The sequence below is a fragment of the Balaenoptera borealis genome (assembly GCF_965194805.1).
Source record: "Balaenoptera borealis genome assembly, chromosome: 12".
NCBI classification, from domain to species: domain Eukaryota; kingdom Metazoa; phylum Chordata; class Mammalia; order Artiodactyla; family Balaenopteridae; genus Balaenoptera; species Balaenoptera borealis.
The window spans coordinates 95,046,672-95,054,512 of NC_138869.1; the positions used below are offsets into that span (position 1 = coordinate 95,046,672).

The 7,841-nt window shown below is 36.3% G+C and overlaps 1 protein-coding gene across 1 annotated transcript in view; it reads right to left on the reverse strand.

Annotated features, from left to right (window-relative positions):
• The window catches only part of RNF144B (ring finger protein 144B), an 867,397-nt gene that overhangs the window by 583,811 nt on the left and 275,745 nt on the right, over positions 1-7,841 (reverse strand). The window lies entirely within an intron of this gene.

Genomic DNA, 7,841 nt, shown 5'->3' on the forward strand with positions numbered 1-7,841 from the left:
TTAGGTCTGATTTTGGTCATCCAGAAGACTCAACTTCTATTATTATTCATTTGGCACAAAGTTATATGGCAATTTATACAGGGATCAGGGAATTAACCAGTTAGGTTCAGTACTGTGCTTCATCCAAGATCTGCTTAATTTACATGAGTCTTTGAAGGTCCATCAGACATTCGTTGTGTGCAGAATACATGTTTGATACTAAACTTTTCTTCCTTTAAATTGTTGTGAACATGTAACGAAGCCTTAAGAATTTTTGTTTTCTTAATTGTGGTAGCTCTATAGCTCTCAGTGGCATAATCCTTCTTAGTAGCATATTTTATATACTTGGAATGACTATTACCAGGTATTTCTCCCTGCTTGGGAAATGTGGAAAAATAGCAACTATTTGTAAAGAGGTTTGAAATAGCTCACAGTAATGAAAAATGATCATTGAAAATAACTAGCACAAATTGACTGCTTAACATGTGCCAGCCAGTATTCCAAATGCCTTATCTCTATTAACTCATTTATTTCATACAATAAACTTATAATGTAACTACCACTGATATCACCATTCAAAAGAAATGTTCACTTTCGTTAAGCTATCTCCAAATTTTTTTAACACACCATCTCGCTAATTGTGATAACATTCTTCTGAGACTACTAAACGCTTCATTTTGTATTTTCTTTATAAAATCTATATTATACTCCTTTTGACACAACACATGCTTTAATCTTTTTACTATCTGTTGATGCCTTGAATTCCTTGAGGGCAGGGTCTGCGCCTTGTTTCTTTGAATTTTCTTGTTATAAATAACTTTATTATGTGCAGTGAGTGGATTTTCTGAATAGAATTTGTTCCTTTATATCTAAATTTCCTACTGAAGTTTTATGAATCAAATGGAAAAGTTTGCAACATAAAGATCCCTTATTTCCCAAAGAGGAAAAGCAGAATTTCATAGAAAGTTTATGAAACAGCAATTAAATTTAACTCAGAGTGTAGAACCATTTTCTTCAACTATAAAAGTACTTTGGAATTAGTCAGCACTAAGCGGAAAGCAGTTGGAGAAAGTTCTTCTCTGATGTGACTATGTATTCTTTGGAGACAAAAAAAAGTCACAATGCATGTGCTGGTGCCAGAAAATTTAACAAGAGTGAACAGTGGTGGTGAGTCAGCACGTAATGGGCAGAGTTGTAACTCCAGGAAATCTGAATTGAAGCCAAGCTTAGAGGTGTGATATATGTGTCAGGTTTCAGGGAACACCAAGACAACCTCTCCCAAGACACAAAATACTTTGCATAAAATAACAGGGAACACACACTACTAGGTTATTGTTATTTTTAAATCAGTTTGCCAAAACTTGAACTTATGTTTCCCCCAAAGCACAGGCATATACCTACAAACATACTTGTGCTTCTTTATATTCATGATTTTGACAGTTTACATATCGTGTTTTGGGAAGGGGGGAAATTATTTTACATTATACAGCTGGCTGTGTCTATATGATTTCAAAACCCAGTTGAAAATGGGGGAAAACATTCAGTCTAATAAAAAAATCATTTTATTCCTAAGTATATTTGTGTCTTCCACAAATGAAACTTTTTGAGCAACTTCTCCAAGAGAGCTCTTGGTTGGAAATCATCAGGGAAGCAAAGTTCTGCCTCTTAAGATGTTTATAGCCTAGGAATACTGGGAGATAAACACCAAGGCACAGTAGGAGTAACTGGCAGTATATGGTGATGGCCTCGAGGAATCATGGGATAGCTATGGGAGTGAGAAGAAGGGAGACGGTGTCTCCAGCTGCAAGAATCCAGAAGGATTTCATAGAGAGGGTGAACTACTAGCTGATCATTGAAGAATCGTTAGAAATTTAAATAGGCGGAGCCGGGAGAAGACCTTCTAAGTAGAGTTAACCACAGAGCAAAGACACGGAGAGGAGAATGCTCAGGGCATAGACAGGAAAATCGTCACACTTGAAAGAGAGTGGTGGGATGTGGGCATGAAAAAGTAATTTTAGAGTCAGGCTAAATTTTTCGATCAATTATTATGGTGTTCTGTAGCCACAGCTGAAAACTCCTAAGAGCAAAGTCACAGTGTAAGGCCAGGCCCAGAAAGGAGCCCACGTGCAACAGAAGTTCAAATCATTTGGACAGCGAGAGGCAGAACAAAGAAAAAGGAACCTTTCCAAACAAGTTAAAGTTCTGGGGACGTTAATACAAACAAGGCAATTAGGACAAATGTCGCTTAAGAGCCTTGTCTCTGTATCTGGAGACATAGCAGGAAGACTCAGCTAATGATACCAATGTGAACTTTAAAGAATTGTATGTGGGCATTTTAAATGGTGAAACTTTAACTCTGGAACTATCTCTAAATGACTGTAACTTTATTGGTCCTTAGGGCACAAGGTCAAGACTCAATCTTTCTATCTAGTCCTCTACACTTATAAAGAATATGCTTGTTATTTAGTGACATAGATTAACTTTGAGTGCACACACCCGGTAGTTGACAGATAATGAGAGCATCTTCCACTAATCAAAGAAACACAAGAGTGGTCAACATAGTTCTGGAAGTTTTAGCCACAGCAATTAGAGAAGAAAAAGGAATAAAGGGAATCCAAACTGGAAAAGAAGTAAAATAGTCACTGTTTGGAGATGACATGATACTATACATAGAGAATCCTAAAGATGCTACAAAAAAACTGCTAGAGCTAATCAATGAATTGGTAAAGTAGCAGGATACAAAATTAATGCACAGAAATCTCTTGCATTCCTATACACTAATGATGAAACATCTGAAAGAGAAATTAAGGAAACACTCCCATTTACCACTGCAACAAAAAGAATAAAATACATATATGCAGAGACAAAAGACCTGTATGCAGAAAACTATAAGACACTGATGAAAGAAATTAAAGATGATACAAACAGATGGAGAGATATACCGTGTTCTTGGATTGGAAGAATCAACATTGTGAAAATGACTATAATACCAAAAGCAACCTACAGATTCAATGCAATCCCTATCAAACTACCAATGGCATTTTTCACAAAATTAGAACAAAAAATTTCACAATTTGTATGGAAACACAAAACACCCCAAATAGCCAAAGCAATCTTGAGAAAGAAAAACGGAGCTGGAGGAATCAGGCTCCCTGACTTCAGACTATACTACAAAGCTACAGTAATCAAGACAGTATGGTAGTGGCACAAAAACAGAAATATAGATCAAAGGAACAGGGTAGAAAGCCCAGAGATAAACCCACGTACATATGGTCAGCTTATCGTTGATAAAGGGGGCAAGAATATACAGTGGAGAAAAGACAGCATCTTCAATAAGTGGAGCTGGGAAAATTGGGCAGCTACATGTAAAAGAATGAAATTAGAACACGCCCTAATCAAATTGGCAAATATTAAAGACAAAGAAAAATTATTGAAAGCAGCAAGGAAAAAACGACAAATAACATACAAGGGAACTCCCATAAGGTTAACAGCTGATTTCTCAGCAGAAACTCTACAAGCCAGAAGGGAGTGGCATGATATACTTAAAGTGATAAAAGGGAAGAACCTACAACCAAGATTACTCTACCCAGCAAGGATCTCATTCAGATTCGATGGAGAAATCAAAAGCTTTACAGACAAGCAAAAGCTAAGAGAATTCAGCACCACCAAACCAGCTCTACAACAAATGCTAAAGGAACTTCTCTAAGTGGGAAACACAAGAGAAGAAAAGGACCTACAAAAACAAACCCAAGACAATTAAGAAAATGGTCATAGGAACATACATATCGATAATTACCTTAAACGTGAATGGATTAAATGCTCCAACCAAAAGACAGAGAGTGGCTGAATGGATACAAAAACAAGACCAATATATATGCTGTCTACAAGAGACCCACTTCAGACGTAGGGACACATACAGACTGAAAGTGAGAGGATGGAAAAAGATATTCCATGCAAATGGAAATCAAAAGAAAGCTGGAGTAACAATAATCATAACAGATAAAATAGACCTTAAAATAAAGAATGTTACAAGAGACAAAGAAGGACACTACATAATGATCAAGGGATCAATCCAAGAGGAAGAAATAACAATTATAAACATATATGCACTCAACATAGGAGCACCTCAATACATAAGGCAACTGCTAACAGCTATAAAAGAGGAAATTGACATTAACACAGTAATAGTGGGGGACTTTAACACCTCACCTACACCAATGGAGAGATCATCCAAAATGAAAATAAAGAAACAGAAGCTTTAAATGACATAATAGACCAGATAGATTTAATTGATATTTATAGGACATTCCATCCAAAAACAGCAGATTACACTTTCGTCTCAAGTGCGCACGGAACATTCTCCAGGATTGATCACATCTTGGGTCACAAATCAAGCCTCAGTAAATTTAAGAAAAATGAAATCATATCAAGCATCTTTTCTGACCACAACGCTATGAGTTTAGAAATGAATTACAGGGAAAAAACCATAAAAAAACACAAACACATGGAGGTTAAACAATACGTTACTAAATAACCAAAAGATCACTGAAGAAATCAAAGAGGAAATCAAAAAATACCTAGAGACAAATGACAATGAAAACACGACGACCCAAAACCTTTGGGATGCAGCAAAAGCAGTTCTAAGAGGGAAGTTTATAGCTATACAAACCTACATCAAGAAACAAGAAAAATCTCAAATAAACAATCTAACCTTACACCTAAAGGAACTAGAGAAAGAAGAACGAACAAAACCCAAAGTTAGCAGAAGGAAAGAAATCATAAAGATCAGAGTGGAAATAAATGAAAAAGAAACAAAGAAAACAATAGCAAAGATCAATAAAACTAAAAGCTGGTTCTTTGAGAAGATAAACAAAATTGACAAACCATTAGCCAGACTCATCAAGAAAAAGAGGGAGAGGACTAAAATCAATAAAATTAGAAATGAAAAAGGAGAAGTTACAACAGACACCGCAGAAATACAAAGCATCCTAAGAGACTACTACAAGCAACCCTATGCCAATAAAATGGACAACCTGGAAGAAATGGACAAATTCTTAGAAAGGTATAAACTTCCAAGACTGAACCAGGAAGAAATAGAAAATATGAACAGACCAATCACAAGTAATGAAATTGAAACTGTGATTAAAAATCTTCCAACAAACAAAAGCCCAGGACCAGATGGCTTCACAGGTGAATTCTATCAAACATTTAGAGAAGAGCAAACACCCATCCTTCTCAAACTCTTCCAAAAAACTGCAGAGGAAGGAACACTCCCAAACTCATTCTATGAGGCCACCATAACCCTGATACAAAAACCAGACAAAGATACTACAAAAAAAGAAAATTACAGACCAATATCACTGATGAATATAGATGCAAAAATCCTCAACAAAATACTAGCAAACAGAATCCAACAACACATTAAAAGGATGATGCACCACGATCAAGTGGGATTTATCCCAGGGATGCAAGGATCCTTCAATACATGCAAATCAATCAATGTGATACACCATATTAACAAATTGAAGAATAATAACCATATGATCGTCTCAATAGATGCAGAAAAAGCTTTTGACAAAATTCAACACCCGTTTATGATAAAAACTCTCCAGAAAGTGGGCATAGAGGGAACCTACCTCAACATCATAAAGGCCATATATGACAAACCCACAGCAAACATCTTTCTCAATGGTGAAAAACTGAAAGCATTTCCTCTAAGATCAGCAAGAAGACAAGGATGTCCACTCTCACCATTATTATTCAACATAGTTTTGGAAGTCCTAGCCATGGCAATCAGAGAAGGAAAAGAAATAAAAGGAATACAAATTGGAAAAGGAGAAGTAAAACTGTCACTGTTTGCAGATGACATGATAATATACATAGAGAATCCTAAAGATGCCATCAGAAAACTACTAGAGCTAATCAATGAATTTGGTAAAGTTGCAGGATACAAAATTAATGCCCAGAAGTCTCTTGCATTCCTATACACTAATGATGAGAAATCTGAAAGAGAAATTAAGGAAACACTCCCATTTACCACTGCAACAGAAAGAATAAAATACCTAGGAATAAACTTACCTAGGGAGACAAAAGACCTGTATGCAGAAAACTATAAGACACTGATGAAAGAAATTAAAGATGATACCAACAGATGGAGAGATATACCATGTTCTTGGATTGGAAGAATCAATATTGTGAAAATGACTATACTACCCAAAGCAATCTACAGAGTCAATGCAATCCCTTATCAAATTACCAATGGCATTTTTTACGGAACTAGAACAAAAAAAACTTTAAATTTGTATGGAGATACAAAAGACCCCAAATAGCCAAAGCAGTCTTGAGGGAAAAAAACAGAGCTGGAGGAATCAGACTCCCTGACTTCAGACTATACTACAAAGGTACAGTAATCAAGACAATATGGTACTGACACAAAAACAGAAACACAGATCAGTGGAAAAAGATAGAAAGCCCAGAGATAAACCCACGCACATATCGTCAACTAACCTATGACAAAGGAGGCAAGGATATACAATGGAGAAAAGACAGTCTCTTCAATAAGTGGTGCTGGGAAAACTGGACAGCTACATGTAAAAGAATGAAATTAGAACACTCCCTAACACCATACACAAAAATAAACTCAAAATGGGTTAAAGATCTAAATGTAAGACCGGACACTATAAAACTCTTAGAGGAAAACATAGGAAGAACACTCTTTGACATAAATCACAGCAAGATCTTTTTTGATACACCTCCTAGAGTAATGGAAATAAAAACAAAAATAAACAAATGGGACCTAATGAAACTTAAAAGCTTTTGCACAGCAAAGGAAACCATAAACAAGACGAAAAGACAGCCCTCAGAATAGGAGAAAATATTTGCAAACGAACCAATGGACAAAGGATTAATCTCCAAAATATATATACAGCTCATGCAGCTCAATATTAAAGAAACAAACAACTCAATCCAAAAATGGGCAGAAGACCTAAATAGACATTTCTACAAAGAAGACATACAGATGGCCAAGAAGCACATGAAAAGCTGCTCAACATCACTCATTATTAGAGAAATGCAAATCAAAACTACAATGAGGTATCACGTCACACCAGTCAGAATGGCCATCATCAAAAAATCTACAAACAATAAATGCTGGAGAGGGTGTGGAGAAAAGGGAACCCTCTTGCACTGTTGGTGGGAATGTAAATTGATACAGCCACTGTGGAGAACAGTATGGAGGTTCCTTAAAAAACTAAAAATAGGACTACCATATGACCCAGCATATGGCATATGTGCATATATGGCATATATGGGCATATACCCTGAGAAAACCATAATTCAAAAAGAGTCATGTACCACAATGTTCATTGCAGCACTATTTACAATAGCCAGGTCACAGAAGCAACTTAAGTGTCCATCCACAGATGAATGGATAAAGATGTGGCACACATATACAATGGAATATTACTCAGCCATAAAAAGAAACAAAATTAAGTTATTTGTAGTGAGGTGGATGGACCTAGATTCTTTCATACAGAGTGAAGTAAGTCAGAAAGAGAAAAACAAATACCGTATGCTAACACATATATATGGAATCTAAAAAAAAAAAAAGAAAAAAATGGTTCTGATGAACCTAGGGGCAGGACAGGAATAAACATGCAGATGTAGAGAATGGACTTGAGGACACAGGGAGGGGGAAGGGTAAGCTGGGACTAAGTGAGAGAGTAGCAATTACATATATACACTACCAAATGTAAAATAGATAGCTAGTGGGAAGCAGCCGCATAGCACAGGGAGATCAGCATGGTGCTTTGTGACCACCTAGAGGGGTGGGATAGGGAGGGTGGGAGGGAAATGCAAGAGGG